We start from the raw sequence: 15,313 nt of genomic DNA on the forward strand, positions 1-15,313 counted from the left end.
TTCAAACATAAATGTTACAGAGATTTTCCACAATTACTCGAGAATTAGTAAGAAAGATAAAAATTGTCATCAAAAATTTACTTTTTTTTTACATTATATGTTTTTTTTTTTTCGAAAACGAGGTCGTTGGCCTGTACTTTAATTTATTGTTAAATGATAGTACAAGATATCAACTAAAGCTGGCCATACACACTAGGGTATGCCTGCGCAGTTTTGCCTGTACAGTTCAACTGCACAGGTAAAGCAGTATAGGAAACCGCACAGTCGAATGCCACACACGCTCCGTTTTACCTGTGCAGTTGATAAAACTGCGCAGGCATACCCTAGTGTGTATGGCTAGCTTAAAAGTTGACATCAAAATGATAGCCCTAGTTAAAACATTTCACAAGTTACACGAGTCCAAACAAGACCTTTTGTTATAAATATTGTTGTAGAAACATAGGTATGGGGGGTGATTAGTCGATAAAATTCAGCGTACTTACTATACGTGGTTAACGGCTCCACTATACGTGGACAAACACATTGTATTGTATAGGCGCCGGTTGCGCGCGCGCACGCGCTGCTCAACTCCCTGCTCGAGGCGTAGCCACAGTGCAATTTGTTTGTGAGTGCGATGGGCGAGTGATAATGGAATGCAAGAGGATATTAGAAAGAGAGATGCCTGAGAGTACTATACCAATATGAATACCTGTGTCTTAGCTGTTAATATATTATTACTTTATAATGTTAATGCTTTATGTTGTTAACCTTTTCGCCGCCACGTCAATGAAGTAATAAAGTGTCATCAACGCTACTTCAAAAATGGCACGTATGCGTATGCCTGACCAAAACTATGACTTGATGTGAGGTCGTGGCGTGTGGGGCACGAAATGTACTGACTTTATATCAAGTCAATGGCGGCGAAAAGTTTAATGTGCTCCAATTTGTGCCGCTTTGGCATTGGGTGGAATGTAAGGCATAAAGCATAGGTATAAGGTGCAATTTGGTATTTCACATTATAAATAAATATGAATCTAACCGCTCAGCATGACTTGGGTTGTCGCGCGCGACTCTATATGTCAAGCGCGATAACGCAAGTCATGCTAATGACTAATAAATAATAGTAATGCTTAGGCATATCAGGCATATTCATCGAATTCTCTACGAGTATCTAATCCCATCTAATGTACAGGATTTTAAATGCCTAAGAAATATAGATCTAAATTAAACAATGTTAAGTACTATTCCAGTGTGATTATGCATAGACCTAGTTTTTCTGGATTTAATTTTCTTAGTGCATTCGAGTTTCTTTGTAGAAAAAGGTTTTTCCGCGATTGTACAAGGACCTCAGGCTCCGTCGCAATGGTATTATGATTTAATTATCTCTTGTTATTACTGGAATGAGGAATAATTTCAGTTCACTTATTCGTTGGGTAAATTGCGGTGGTATCGTACCTTCATCTAAATGTGACATTAGTTACTTGGCAACGTAACAAATGAAACAATTGTTTGTAGTGTTGGCCGAACGTTAATTGCAATTGACTATTAACCATTACAAATTGAACCGTAAACCGTAGCGGACGATTATAGTTTACGGTTCAATTTGTAATGGTTAAAGGTCAATTGCATGAACGTTTCGGCCAACTGCGATTGTTTGATCCTCTTATTCCAGATAATTCCAACTGTTTTGATATAATGAGAATAACAGCGCCTTCTTGACAATGACCATATATTTCTGGTTGGGATTTACCTGTATATTTAATACACGAAAAAGTTTGCAAAACCAATTTTCTTATTTATCCCCCCAAAAAGTTATCTACACGTTCGTGTTTGGGACACAGACTTACATTACATATCTGTATCAAATATGAAATTAATTGGTCCAGTAGTTTCGGAGCAAATAAGATGTGACAGACGGACAGACAGACATCAGAAGCACGAGTGATCGTATAAGGGTTCTGTATTTCCCTTTTGAGCGACGGAATTCTAAAAACTGTATGAGATTTTCAGAACTTAAATAGTAAGTAGCAGTATGCATTTCTATATCACGTAAAGGTAGCCTGTTTGGGCTATTTACTCAATTTTGCCTTTATTGACTTATTACTATCATAATCTTTAAATAGGCGCGTGACTTTATCATGCTCCTAAATTGTATGCTTAACTAATCAATAATAGTAATTATTATTAGCAATCACAGTGACTTCTAATAGTTTTAATACTTTTAATGCATTAAACAATTTTATGAATAAATAATTAGAAATAAATCAGTAGATTTAGGTAAGGCAATTTTAGTTTAGCTAATAAGCTACGTTGATTTTTAACCGACTTCAAAAAGGAGGAGGAGGTTCTCAATTCGACTGTTTTTTTTTGTATGTATGTTACTCGATATCTCCGAGAATCGTGAACCGATTTTAATTTTTTTTTTAATCGAACGGGTATAACCCCGAGATGGTCCCGTTGGCACCAAGTCGGGGTCTGATGATGGGATCTTGGAGAAATCGAGGGAACTCTTCAAATGTTATAGGTACATGTATGGCGCTTTTGGTAATTTTTATTTCAAATCGGTTTTATTTTTTGTTAAAAAGTTTTATATTATGTATTATCCCAATTTAGTATACTCGTACCACTCCTGGGTAATGGCCTCCCCTCGTTACGCCTTGATCCTGTTTTTTTTCGTGTAGAAAGAGCGGAGTGATAGGGTCAACATCGCGCATGTTACACCTCTGGAGTTGCAAGCGTTCATAGACTATGGAGACTGCTTACTATCAGGAGGGCTGTATGCTTGTTTGCTACCGACGTAGTATAAAAAAAGGCTCCCATTTATGCCTCCTATTTTTCTATTATTTATTCTTTGTATTCGCGAGTTTTCAGCAATTTTTAAGAGTACAAAATTATTCTTTATTCGAAGTATAAGTATCTTAACCAGAATCATGAACACGTACTATTGATACTGGGAGATAAAAAGTGCCCCAATCCACCTTTCCTCATTTGGTAGCAGAGTGGAACATACCAGCAACGTTGATTTGGGGCCAGATAATTGACCTCTTCTCTGGGGTAATGGGTATTAAGTACTTTCTTTTATGGCTGATTAAAGACAATACGATATGGGTTGAACTATTCCCAGCAGTCCCATATATTATTTATTTAATCTTTATTGCACAATACATGAAGGTACAAATGGCGGACTTAATGCCTTAAGGCATTCTCTACCAGTCAACCAGTGGGTACAACATATAAAGAAGGTTTGTAGGCGTACAAGGTGTTACAATAGTAGATTGTTAACCAGGGGATGAAATGACGCCTTTCACCCGCGTTAAATAAAGACTTTATTTTTCATTTCGAATACGAGGAAAGTAAAATACATGTTTTTTTAAACATGTCTAGTTATATATTTTTTTAATATTTCTTAAAAGTACTTTTAATGAACCATTTAAGTAACAGTATCGTTATTTATAGAATGGGGAATTAAATATCAGAATGGAAATAGAATAACGAATTCATTTAAGGCGAAGGGTAGGGCAAGCTCTTTAGTTTGGTACAAACTTTGTGCGCGTTTTTCTTCGTTTGTGTTTGCGCTACAGTTATTATTTTTGGTAAATATTCTTATTTTTCTGTTAGCTGGCCTTGATATATATATATATATTTTTATTTTTTTTGTATTTTTATTAATTAAAAAAAAGAGAAATTTCTACTTCAAGTTCTGCGTATATTCAATATATACAAGCAAAAAATGAAATTAAATGCTATAGTGCCAAAACTAACGAATACAACTTGCACAAGGTTTGTATGGAGAATGCCTTGCCCTACCCTACCCTGCGCCATAAAACCAAATTTCAATTGCTTATCATTACAAAAAATAAAAATAGTACTTGGAAAAAATGTTCTAGTGCAGAAACATATCACTTTCTCCACGCTTTTTAGAACAACAATGACCCTCTTTCAGAGCGTGAGAAATAAAAAAAAACCCTTTTTAAAGGCGAAGATCGATACTGACTCAGCCTAAGTAAGCACTTTTAATTTGTTTACCAGAATTTAACCATCCGTCAAAATGTGACTTTTACTGTTAAATGTGTGTGTACTAGATAATGCATTGATTATATTTCAAACAAATACGTACCATTTTCCTTGGGCTTATTCTTACAGTGTTGTTTTATATGTGACAGTTACAAAAAATAAAATGGAGTAAACACTAGTATTGCTTTTATTGCTCCTTTTATCTCCAAGTAAATTCATTGTATAAAGTGAATACGCCAATAGTAGAATAGTACCCACCTACCGCTTGTTTGTAATTTGTAACTGCTAAATATTTTGAAACACTAAGCAATATATTAACGTCAATATCGATCTAGTTATAAATAGCAACTACATAAAAGTATGCTGGTATTGTACAAAGCCAAACACAATAAGTTATTGTATCTATAACATAAAACAGAACCGGTTTGGGACTATCAAGTAACCATCCATCGTAGAAGTCAAGGGTACGATACGCTACGACAAGCTTAGCCAAGAGGCCAATACTAAAACATACATTTCATAGGTAGGTAAGCTGGTAGAGGGTGGGAGGGCCCCCCCATGTTTTTACCGAATTAGTGACAGGAGAAAATGCACCACATTGAAAATGCCGCCTATTGTGCATAGCCTTACTGATGTTAGGGTTCATTTTTATTTAATACTATCGTCCCGCCCCGGCTTCGCACGGGTTACATAAAACATTAAGAAATTATACACCTTTACCTGCCTCAAGAATCACTCTATTGATAGGTGAAAACTGCATAAAAATCCGTTATACCGTCCGCGAGCATACATACAAACAGACGCGGCGGGGGACTTTGTTTTATAATATACAGATTCACATATGTATGTTCATACTATATTACGAATACGGGAAAATGTCACGTAGGTACGAGTACTAGTGGTATATTTTGTAGTTATTCAGTATACAGGCTGTTTATTTAGTCACCTGTAATAATTTAAGGAGTGAATATATAGGTCATACTGAGCAACAACTGAGGTCGAGTTTTTTTTCTGTTTCATACATTATGGCTGTTTGATCTTGACATTTTCTATGGGAGTGTCAATTTTATTTCACGATTTCGGGGTTGGTCCCATAGTAAAAGTTGCTCAGTATGACCTATATATGCAGCCCGTAAATTATTGCAGGTGACTAAATAAACGCCCTGTATAAAAGCAGCCTAGGATGCTCAATATATTCCTTGTTGCGCCCGAGTGCAGTGACTGAGCCAGATACGTCAAGGTGACGCTATCAACAAACGCCGTGAAAACAGCATAATATATACATAGGTAGTATAATATTCTAGCTTTTCTTACATAACACATTACCAAACAGATATTACCGACTGCAGCGCCTCAGGTGGTTGAGTATAAAATTGAAGATTGAAGGCTACTTATTGGTCTAAGATCCAAAAACCGCCAGAACTTATTTATTTTCCCACGAATAAAATGCATGGGATAATATTGTGTTAGTATGTACTTTTAATCTCTGCATATTCGCTTATATATATTCGCCCGACGGCCATTTGTCCGGTACAAGGTACTAAAGGTTGGCAAAAATAATATTAACTTTTCTTAATATTCTCATGGCTGACTTTTATGTATGTTTTAGAAAATATTGTTGAAAATTGATAATTAATATTGCCAGACCATTTCCGCCGGCGGTGACGTTTACCAGACGTTTTAAAGCTGTCAAAAAGATATTGTAACTTTACTTATATTTTCACTCTTGATTTTTATATATGATATTTAGGGAACTATTACAAACTATTTTGTAAGTAGCCAGACCAATTGGAGGGGCCCAACCATCCCCAGACCCACATAAAGTTTCACACAGACAAAAATAAATTTTATGTGGGTCTGGGGGATGGCTGGGCCCCTCCAATTGATGTGGCTACTTAGGGCTTGTGTAGGTACAAATCACGCGAGGTTTTTTCGGCTACTTTTTGGCCCCTCCTCCCTCTTCGTGATATTTGGTGAGGTTCTTTGGAGGAAATGGCGTTTGCTCTTTGGACTACTCTTTCCATGACATAATAGTAGTTTGTGCAACAGGTACATAAGAAGGGTTCTTAAAATTCAAGGGACTGTCTTTATAAAACTCGACTTCGTCTCGTTTCGTAACTTCGGCCCGAGAATTTTAAGACCTCATTATTTACCGCTGCACACGATATTTTTTCTAAGACAGCAGACAGCCTACAATAATACATAAAATCGAAGAAAATACCTATAAAAGAGTAAATAATTTTGATTTGTAGATCTTTGCCTAGAAGTTAGCATAAAAAAATGCAAGCTCATTGTATAAAAATTCATTAGATTGCTAAGCAGTTCTGTTATAATCCTATAGACAAGCGCCGGCTCGCCCCACGCTCCGCTCTTCTAATGAAGTTGATTTAAATATCACTGGCAGTTATTTAATTGGCAAATAAAAGTGCTAAAGTATAAAAAAGATTTTTGACTTATCAAACAATCCATAATTGAATATATTTAAGACTTTATTGCATCCAATTTAATAAGAATAAGTGAAGGTATACGTAATAACTAATTTGAATGTTTCATAATTTGACGTGTAATACCTATTTAAAAAAATATACATAAATCTTCATGTTCAATTAAGTTCATGTCTAATCCTTATAAACTGACGGAAGTTTACTCTTATTATTAGATGAGGCGACACACTATGGCAAGATTCTATCTATTTGATTAATTAATCGTCCCAAACAGGAACCGTCCCGTAACTGAGGTCTGAGAGGCCCCTTAATATCGTCCTATAGTTGTAAGAGAATTTAGTTATCATCAATAAAATAAACATGGAATGATAATAACAATAAGTAAATGAAAATAAAACATAAATCTATTTTCATCTTGTAAGAGTGTATGTAAATGATGGAACGTAGTATTTCTTAGTAATCACCTAAAATTATTATTCTCTATTTATACATAGATAAGCTTAGCTGCAATTTTAACAACAACAATTTTAATTTTAATAGCGTTACTTCAAGGCAAGAGTAGGTCTCTAACGCGAGTCACTATGTTATTGTAACATGTCCTTCCATTCATAATGCAAAATAATGTGTTAATTTAGTCAACAGGTTGGTAATAGGCGATTTATCCGTCTTGAGACAAGCAGTACTTTTTATCCCATAGATGTTGGCACTTAACTTTGCATCATTATTTTAAAAAACGCAATGAAATCGCGATTCGCTTTAATACTTCCTTGACCTTTTAACAACGAAAAGTATTTCCAGAAATTGTACATTATGTTATGAGTCAACTTACCAATTATTTTGACCAAAGGCAAAAATATCTTTTTTTTTTTGTTGTCAAGTAATGGAAAACACACAGCTATACACACACTATATTTCCATTAAGTAGATGTTATTTTTGCCTAACCTTATTAAGATGATGTTTATTCGGTGGATTAGAACAAACAACTAACAATTAAGGCGGTAAATAACTTCCTTATAACGTTTTTCTGCTCATTTCTAAGGGGCCATTCATGAGACTTGAGTCACACAAATTAATGACAAATTTATTGGAACTCTTCGCTTATTTATTGGATAGGTACACTGTTTTACGTGTAAGTAGAATTGAAATGAGATGAGAAATCCCTAACGACACTATTATTTTCACTCATGAAGGAAGTGGAAGGACGAGAATAAATCGGCGAGAAAAGATGTATATTGCAATGGCCTGTCCATTGCCATCTACATCGTGGAGAGGCCTATGCCTGAAGTAGGGGTGTGGGCCCCATACCTCTACTTCTGGGGGAGTAAACGCAGAAATTCAGTTTTTATATTAAACTTTTACACGTTTTAATCAATCAGTTCACACGGAAAAGATTTAAGTTGGCACAATAGAAAATTACGAAAAAAGTCTGTACCCCTAGTGTACATTTATTCGATAGCGAAACGTGACGTACGCGTTTGCGTTAAGTTTCATTTTGTATGGGATTTTGAGTTTCCAAAACGTTCCACTTGGCGCGCTTTTTCTAAATCCCATACTAAATGAGACTTAACGCAAACGCGTACGTCACGTTTCGCTATCGAATAAATTTACACCACCTAGGTACTGATTTTAATTTATTTTCAATTGTTTATCGTTACCCTGCATACTATAGTAGTATAAATTTTGACTTTTTGATTTGACTAGCAACATTTTAACCAGATAATATAAGTACTTTCAAACTTATAGAGGTAAAATGTTAGAATCCGCGCGATCGCCAAATCTTTCATTGAAAGTTTCGCGCAGGATTGCCCTTTTTTTGTTCCTTTTAAATTTTCTTCCTGACTACACCCTCTCTGAAGAAGCGCTTAAGAGGCTGCTGTGGATTTATTGTTACATATTTTAAAAACTTCCCAGACACTTTTTCTTTTACGGGAACTTATCGTGGTTTTTAAAATTTTCTATGAATAGAAGTCATAACTTTCCATGCTAACACTACATAGTAAATGCATTCCTCCTTACCAGTAAATAGCTTACATACACAGAAAGCCTAAATAAATGTTCTCATTACATAGGTACGTTTTAATTATAAATAATGAATGAAAAATATATCTTAGGTGTAGGTTTTTTCATTAATTATTTATACGGTTCCAAATTGATTGCAGTCGTAATTAGTTATTAACGGTAGGTACGCTAACTTCATTTGAAATGAAACCAGAGAAATGCAAGATTGATGGATATCATGTAAGTACGTGCGTTATGTTTGCAAAATATCGAATATTAAGAAAGCATCTCGGACAAAACATAACTCTGCGTCCGTAATGGCTTTTTAAAAGAAAGTGGCTTGGCACAGATTTAATTTAAAATTTAGATCGTCTATTTCATATAATTTTACAAGAGACGGACTGATTGGTTTAGGGACAGTTATGTATTTATGTATTTTGTCTTTCTCATTTTCTGTCACATTAGCTAGTAGAGATAAGAGTTAAAAATAAGATCAAAGATTATACAATTTATAGAAATTATATTACACTAATAATAAGTAGCCGTGCGAGTTTAGGTATATTATACCTACTTATGTATAATAATGCTTACGAAGGTTGTTTGGTAACTAAAACTGCATTTTGTGCATTGTTAAGTAACTCTTGAACGTGTTTACTTACTATTTAACAAGTTTAATCAGCAAATAATTTTGCAATAATATCAAACATATAATTTCATCACATTACCTATTTAAGAGTAAGCAAAGAAAGACTTGCTTGACATCGATTTAATCATCATTAACCATGTATACGAGTATTCATAATATATTGAGTACGACAAACATGACTTCGGTATGAATATAAAACCTAGGCATTACCTGCGTTCTTATCAGCAAAACCATTCACGTGTGCAACACGAACCACATCAAATTAAACCAGCACGAAGACCAATCCACGGTCAAAACACTTTTGGAAAAGACTCACACAACCCTTTAAAGAAAACACTTTGGTTTCAAATTTCGTAACACATTATCAAAGATATGTAACTCAATATTTGTTTTAAATTTTAATATAGAAGAATCGTTAATCGATAAAGGGATTTAATTTGTAAATTAGTGAGCGTAGGGAGTGCGCGCACGCGTCGGTGTCTGCGCGGTGCGCGCGATCAGTCGTGACGGCGCGGGACCGGCCCAGTAACTAGTAGAACTTTTTATACGCATCCTTTTAGGGATCAGCGGGACCAGCAAAAACTTGGAACGCGTTCCATCCTCCCGTTTATAGACTGTTGTGCTCGTGGTTGTTATAGCTTCTGGTTTAATTTATGGATAAGATGGTAATTATAATGCTTTCTGTAAACAAATTGTTTGGTTTTAGTGTGGTTTTACTGCTTATGAATTTGTTGTTACTTTCAATTAAAGTGATATTGATATCTAGATGGAGTTTATTCCTCTTTGGCGTACATACACGATTTGACGAGAAACAATGCTTTTTTCTTGACTGTATTTCAATCGTAGCGAGTTATCTTTTGCTTTTATACTTAGGTAACTATATAAAAGCAAGCAGTTCTTGTTACACTCCAAATAGCAAATACACAATACATAAGTATGTTATGTGACTGCATACACATCGTGGGTGATCCCTATTCGTCATTATATGTACCTGTGTGGGTAGGTAGTTCAAATAATGACATTACTCAAGCAAATTCATTGATTACTGGATGACTGCGCACATCGTGACTGTTCGACTCCGATTGAATCGTTCGATTATTAAAATAATAATAAATAATATAACTTGTATAAAAACATTATAATTAGTAGGTATTTGTTTTCAACAACTTTATACTCACATTAACAAATATGAAATGAAAATATTAAGATATGGTCCTCAATTGAAGGAACCGTAGTATGTAACCGAAATTTGTTCTTTATTCGGAGCTCAGATGTTAGATCGTTTCCACGACTCCCATTGTTCAAAGCCGGTATCAAGTACATTGTTATCAGGTATCATGTGTTTAATCCTTTTGCCATGGTATATTAAGCCTTTTGACTCGGTAATTACGGAGTCTTTGCAACGTAAATATTGATAACTTAACAAAATATATAATTATTCTTTTGAAGCTCACGCGTATCACGCGTGGTTTTTATTTTACAGGTAAACATATTTCCTCCTTTCTTAAAGTTGGATAAAAACGAATTGATTGATACCTCATTTGCCAAAATCCAAGCACAAAATTTGACGCTGTTGTGGAACACGCAGAAATATACCCACAAACATAAATAGACTGCTAAAAGTATGACTCTTCTAGTAGTTGGCTAAAAACTAGCTAGTGCTGGTTATGCGTTAAGAAACCTATCCAAGATTTTGAATCCAACAGACCTGAGGGCTGTTTATTTTGCACATTTTGAGAGCATTCTAAGATATGGTCTGGAGGTATGGGGTAACAGTGTTCTAATAAATACCATCTTAATATTACAAAAGAAAGCTGTAAGATGTATTGATAAAGCTAAGCCCCTGGAACACTGTCGCCCACTTTTTGTTAAACATAAGATAATGACCGTCATTTCATTATACATCTTCTCAATTAGCATATTTATTTACAAAAACAAATCTAATTACCAGTGTAAATCCAATAACAGATTGCATGCCTTAAGAAATAACAATGATATTATTTTACCAAAATCAAATAATTATATTCATTTTAAAAGAAGTATTGAGTACAATGGAATCAAAATTTTTAATTTTTTAAGTAATGACATAAAAGAGTGCACTAATTTAAATGAATTCACAAAAAGGCTAAAATGTTATTTAATAAACAGACCTTATTACTCCTTGCAGGAATATTTCCAGAAACTGTATGAATAGTAATAATATTTTATTTAAATTTGTATAATACTCGTAATAATTTTCTTAGCTTCAGAATTACCGAACTATTAGCTATAGAAATTTAATGTCATCGTAAACTTAGGCTAAATGTATTACCTAGTGTAAGTTTTGCATGCCAAGTGTGGCAGAACATGCATTCATGTAACCTATCTACTGACATGACAAATTGTAATATCTGTGTAATGTTCTAGCAAAAAAATAAATGATTCTGAATCGGGCCAGAGGGAAAACCCACAAAAATAAAATCTGCTGATTCCTTACACAATATAATAATCGATACAGTTTCTTGTGTCACCATGGAGATATTAAAATATGAGGTAGATAAATGTTCTGCTCGCGACTTCATCCGCGCTGCATAGAATGTTGATTTTCGTGATAAGTGATAAAAACTCCCGATGTCCTTCCTCGGGACTCAAACTATCTCCATGAGGTAATAATAGACAGACAAAGTTACTGTCGCTTTTATAATATTAAATTTATAATATAAAGCGGATGACGGGACCTCCACTGACATTCTTTATTAAATGCGATGACAGCTGTCAACTCCAATTTTTGGTTAATTACTTCGTTAACGTGCTAGACACAAGCCGCGCTTAATCAATAGTAAACTGCTTGATTCATTTGAATTGCCTGCCGTGACTTGTTCAATCAAATATAGAAGACTCGACTTTATTTAAAGAAGCATCTAATGACATGTTGTCTATTGTTGACTATATCCAAGGCTAAAGCCAGCTTTATAGTGAGGGGGACGCATGGACAAATTCCAGTTATTTTTTCGCAAATGAAATATTAACACTTATGTTGTCCTAAACCCTAGGAGTCATAGCCTGGGCCGCCAGACCACATCACATCATGCTGTTTCCGAGTGTTGTCATCACGACTAACGGATTAGTAAGGTTTTGCTTAAAAATACATTGTCATAGAAATTTGTCATTGTGGTTTGCGGCTAAAATATTTTGCACTAACTTTAGTATTCTTTTGTCCATTGGAGTAGTAACAAATAATAATATTAGTCACAAGTTATAATTGATTATTAGACCACCTACATAGCATTACGCATCATTATTCTTAACCGAGCGATGTTTCCTTTTCGGCAATGATGCAGCAGCTCACTAATCAATCTAATCATCCTTGAACTTGTATGAGTGGCTGGCGTTGGGACTGTGTTGCATAAGAATCATTAATTATCAAACAGATAGCGACAACCAAAGTGACAAACCTAAAAATATAGCGTAAGACCATAACACCAATATTACCATAGAAATAGGATGTGTGTCAATATTTATACCAACTTAGGCCGTCACTATCTATTTGATGTTAACTGTATTCAGTTTCATACATTTTGCTGGTCTGATGTTGAAATTTCCTATGGGGCAGTATATTTTTTTTCGCGATTTCGGGGTTGGTCTCATAGTAAAAGTTGCTCAGTATGACCTAAATATTAACCGGTTTGAGTTATTGCTTTACGTTCAGATACATATGTCTATGGCTTGTCACTATGTCACCAAACATACCTACATGATGTAACAAAAATAGTGCCGGACCGTTTAATATGACCTTAAACGGAACCCTACTTTTTTATTATGTGTAGAAATTTTATTTATTAAATGTTACGCTGGGAACAGTAAAGTTGAGTAGTAATACTATAGTAGTATTATATACTATAATAGCCGGTGTTCATCTCTAGAACAATATATTTTTTTTTTTTTTCATTTATTTTACCTGGGAGTTTTAGCTTTACGCTAAGCCACCCCCGTAATCCAAAAAATTACATGTATGACTCTAGGTAACATTTAACAATGAGGAAAAATAAATTTTAAGCAGTTCCTTAGCATCATCTGATGATGGTGAGGCCAAGGCACTGTTACACCATCCTACGTTACTACCATTACCACTGACACGATCGCGTCGCTGGGCAGCGCTCCGGACACATTCCGTCAGTACGTGTACAACATCCTCAACCATATTGCAATCTAGGCAATTAGATGAATCTGATAACTTCATAAGATATTTGAATTTATTAGAAGGTATGTGTCCAGTACGCAGTCGAAGCAGTGATACAATGTACTTGCGTTTAATTTTTATTTTTTCAAACCATGGGTAACGAGGAAGATCGTGTTGAATGGTTTTATACCAAATTCCTTTAGTTAATGACCGCTCATCGTAATATTCCTTCCATTGTAGACGGCACTTTTCTTTTGCTGCTCTCAAGATCTCATTGTGCATTGGTAAACATTCATAATCATTTCCTTCACTGATGGCTAGTTTGGCGGCGAGGTCTGCTTCCTCGTTACCTATTAGGCCTATATGTGAGGGTACCCACTGCATCACAACTTTTTTATTCGCAGCTTGGATTTTACCGATGGTTTCCAAGATATGATAGGCTATCGGTAGACCTCGACTTCTCGAGGTTAACCGAGCCAAATGAAATAAAGCACTTTTAGAGTCAGATAAGATGACAAATTGATTATAGTCCACCGATAATATATACGCTAAAGATTCTGAAACAGCAATTAATTCAGTATGCATTATTGATATGTTTGCACTTATTTTAAATTTAGCACGTAGGTCTAATTGCGGGTCGAAGAAAGCCGCGCCAGAACCGGTTTCCTCCCTGGAACCATCGGTAAAAATCTTGTAATATGTAGCATACTCCCTACCCAGTAACATACTGCATTTGTTTTTTAAAGTGACTGCGCATAACTGTTTTTTAGCAACGTTAACCCCTTCAATATTCAACCTAATATTTGCGATAAATCAAAAGAAGTAATCCATTTACTCAAAGAATACATAGGTAATTTACTCGCCGATTGAATTGGGTACTGTTTATAGGCTCTAAGTGTACTAACCAAAAGAGGTATTTTTTTTCTAACCCAGTATCTATGGTTACACGAACTGTCTAACTGTTTAACAACCTCACTTGTTATGTTGTTTTTAAACGCTTGAGATCTCAGCCAAAATTTAACCGCCAAATACCTTCTACGCATGTGTAAAGGAGGGAGACACAGCTCACTCTCCATCGCTTGTATGGGAGTTGTTCTGATAAAACCCCCAATTACGCGCATTGCTAGGTTTTGCACCGTGTTAAGTTTTTTTAAATGGTTATTGATGCTAGTATCATATCATATAAGAAACTGCAATAATCGATCCTACTGCGAATAATCGTTATGTATAGGCGCCTCAAATGTGTAGGATGAATGCCCCAGTTACCCCCAGCGAGTACCTTAAATACATTGATATATGTAAATAGTTTGTCTCTAGTCTCGTTAATATGTCTACCCCACTTTAAACTTCTGTCTAGCCACATGCCCAAGTATCTGACGCTGTCCACCTGTTGAATGATGTTAGCATTATTCAAATATAGTTTTACATCAGTCTTTCTTTTTCCCCTGCTAAAAAGACATACTTTTGTCTTTCTATGAGATATATCTAACCCCAGATCCTCTATTAACTTGGAAAATACGCGCAATGCACATTGTACGTCAGCGATGGCTCGTGATAAGTTTTTGTTCGAGCTGTAAAGGACAAAGTCATCAGCGTACTGTGAAATGAACACCTGTTTTATGTTATGACATATTTTGCTTGTGGCAGCATTAAACAGGGTCGGCGATAACGGGTCACCCTGTGCTATGCCCATTCCTGTGGTGCGTATAAGAGTTTCCTGCCCGGTTTCTATTATTAGATTTCTTTGATTCAAAAAATCCCACAAGTAGTTACACAAGCTGCCTCCGACTCCTATACTATCTAGGATAGATAGAAGGCTAGCTACGTTAATTTTGTTATAAGCGCTATTTATGTCTATAAAGCAGCCAACGGTGGGGGTTCCTGTGGTAAGACCTATTTGTATTCGAGTTACTATCCTCACTAAGTTGTCCAGACACGATCTAGATCTTCTAAAACCTATAGTTTCCCCAGACAAACATTCATTTTTTTCGATGTACGATTCAAGTCGGCGAGTAATAATTGTATGGAAAACTTTACAATAACATGATAACAAGGCTATTGGTCGAATACCT

At 35.3% G+C, this 15,313-nt stretch overlaps 1 protein-coding gene across 2 annotated transcripts in view; it reads right to left on the minus strand.

Moving 5' to 3' along the window:
- Positions 1–10,020, minus strand: part of LOC133524328 (glutathione hydrolase 1 proenzyme-like) — an 85,982-nt gene extending 75,962 nt beyond the window's left edge. The window contains exon 1 of one of the 2 annotated variants that reach the window (XM_061860288.1): positions 9,293–10,020. The gene's annotated coding sequence lies outside the window, so the exon portion shown is untranslated. Of the gene's footprint in view, positions 1–4,096; positions 4,115–9,292 lie in introns of those variants that run through there. The other variant, XM_061860289.1, reaches the window with a different exon arrangement.
- Between the last annotated feature and the right edge of the window lie 5,293 nt (positions 10,021–15,313).

This window comes from Cydia pomonella, chromosome 13 (genome assembly GCF_033807575.1).
Source record: "Cydia pomonella isolate Wapato2018A chromosome 13, ilCydPomo1, whole genome shotgun sequence".
NCBI lineage: Eukaryota > Metazoa > Arthropoda > Insecta > Lepidoptera > Tortricidae > Cydia > Cydia pomonella.